This window comes from Pistacia vera, unplaced genomic scaffold (genome assembly GCF_008641045.1).
Source record: "Pistacia vera cultivar Batoury unplaced genomic scaffold, PisVer_v2 Contig160, whole genome shotgun sequence".
Lineage (NCBI taxonomy): Eukaryota > Viridiplantae > Streptophyta > Magnoliopsida > Sapindales > Anacardiaceae > Pistacia > Pistacia vera.
Window position 1 is genome coordinate 290490 of NW_022195685.1, and position 2935 is coordinate 293424.

A 2935-nucleotide genomic window follows, 5' to 3' on the forward strand; every position below is an offset into this window, starting at 1 on the left:
TTCTCCCTCTATTATATGCATCCAATAATTTAGTAGGCATTATGACATTAACGCTATATCCGTTATATACAGCATTAATGTGAGTTCTTCTTTAGGTTTATGAATTCAATAACATATGAAAATGTTTGATAAACAAACCTAATATTAAAGTAAAGTGCAAATTTGACATTGTTGAGGTCCTGTTGTAAGAGCTTTTGTCGTCAGAAGCCGGCCGGGCTAAGAAAAGCTTTAGGACAAATGATTGACGACGGACGACAGTGAGAACTGAGAAGGAGAACTGGAGAAGTTGAGATTTTAGGAAGAATTGAAGAAGAAGTTAAGAAGATGTGAATTGGAGTGGAGAATTGGAGAGAAAAATTGCGTTTAGCAATAAATTAATTTAGGGCTTTTGTTATGATTCAAATAAAATTAAAAAACAGAAAAACAGGTTAAATTTTTATTTATTTTTTTAATAAAATTGGGTTTCGGGTATCCAATTTTTTTTAAAAAAAATAAGACCTGATACTTGAACGGATTCAGGTATCATGAATAACTACCCAAATGACCTGAAAATTCAGTTTCGATTCGTTTGGGGTAGTAGGTAAATTTTGCACAGCCCTAATTAAGGATATATAAATTGCACAGATGTGAATTATAAGTTTAATTAAAGCAGTTAGGAATCCGATCGCTATCACTGGATTATGATCAACACTCAACATTTTGGTATTAATGTTTTTGGTTCTTTATTAGCGTTTACAAGTGAGATAGACTTAATGTGATGGGTACATCATATTATGCGTATGAAAATAACGTCAACTGTACTTCCATCATATAAATTGACCTACTTTTTCATCTAATTAATTATAACTATCATTAGTTGATATATGGATGGCCATGAGTAACAGTAAAAACATTAAAGAGCACACCAAATTTGACAATTAGTTAATTCAAACTTGGTAAACTCATTGAAGACAAAATGTGGCCATTTTCGTCTCAGCATCCACCCATACCCATCAAAATCCAAAATAATCCTCCCACAAAAACAGCTACCATCTGTTGGATAGAAATTTTTCAAAAAAACGGAAGCCATAAAACTATAACTCCCAACTGAAATTTCTATCAACAGCATTTTGGAGCGGCAGAAGGGGATTCAATGCTTGAAAAAGATTATGTAAGAATGAAGATTCAATTCGGTAAATCCACCAGAGGTGTTGATTGGAGGTTGTGGGCATTAATTTTTCAGGTTGGTTCTGTTAATTAGAGTGTTAAAAAAAATGAGAAACTGAATCGAATCAGTTGGGTTTCAGTTTCGATTCAAGGAATACTAAACTAAAAATTTGGTTCGGTTACCGGTTGAAAGAATTTAAAACAGTTTTCACTTTAATTTAAAAACCCTAAAATCTAAATTCCTAAATCCTTTTCTCTTTACTCTTTACTCTTCACCCTTTATGCATTTATCCTTTTTTTTTTTTTTTTTTTTCACACAACACACACATTTCTACTCAATCCTCACCCTTTTCACTTTTCTCTTCCCCCTCAAAATAAAAAATAGTTAAATTAGAGAAAAATCAAAAAAAATAAGTTAAAGGGAAATCGATTCAAAACCAGTTAACCAGTTTTTACTAACCGATTTTCCCCTAACCAGTTCGGTTTCGGTTCATGAAAATTTTTGAACCGAAAAACTGGTTCGACAGAAATCAGTTAATTGGTTATTGTAATACCCAAGATATCAAAGGTATGTTCCTAACTCAAAATAGTCCTTTAGATGTTAATTTTAGGTTAAAAGCATAAAATCTAACTAGGGCAAAATAGTCAATTCATTTTGACGGTATGATCAATTATCCATAGAGAGGCTTAGGGGCAAAATGGTTATTTGCTTATGGAAAGCATTGAAAAGTCAGATGAGTAGGCTTCATTGCATTTAATGGCATTAATTAAGTAATATTATGTATAGTGTGAATGACCAAAATGCCCTTATATGAAGAATTAAGGACTTATGAGTTATATAATTAATAATTGGGCCAATTGCATAATTTTGGAAAATATGAAATTTTTTCCTATAAATGAATAATTTCGTTCAAGCCAAAGGAGAGAGCCTTTCTTCAACATTCTTCCATTTTCTCTCAAATCTTCCATGAACAAGCTTTCTTTCTCTAAGTTTTAAAGGATTTTTTTGCTTATTTTTCAAGGAGAATAAGATAGGAGCCTTGGATCTTCAATTAGAAGGGTTTAAGGTAATTAAAACTTTAATTTTGATGTGATTTGAAGATTTGAAGTAGATGTTGAGGTATAATGTTATATATTAGGATTAAGGTGTAAAAGAAGTCAAAGGCAAAGGATTGTTGGAGGAAGTCTTTAAAAGGTAAGGAAGAACCTCCCATGACTTTAGGGTTTATGCTAGGGTTTATAGATTTTTATAAAACCTAAATTAAAGCTTTAAGGCATAGAATTATTTGATGGCAAGTGTAGTGAACTCATTTATCTACTTATTGCCTTGAATTCATTATACTGAAGTTATGGCTATTTATGTTTTATGAGTTGTTATGTTTGATTGAAGAAAATAAGTGTAGATGCTGATTGTGGCAAAACTTGTAGTATGAGGCCACATGGTGTTGAATGGTTGCTATTAGAAGTGTTTGGGTTGTTGCATTAGCTTACATGTTATAGCAATAATGGATGTTATGGGAATGAGATTTTACACTTCCTTTAAGATGTTAAAGACTATTAAGGGGAGGTTTATTTGATCTATAGTTAACCTATTGGTTAATGTCAATAGGAATGATGTGGCATAGTTAATATGAAAATTCGGATTGGTGGGCTTAGGGTTTTGTTAACCTGTTTCAGTATTTCGACCATAACTTGAGTTATAAAACCGAAATGAGATGATTTTTGAAGCATTAGAAAGCTAAGACACAGACCTGTAACTTTATGTTTATGCCAGGAGCCAATTCGTTTG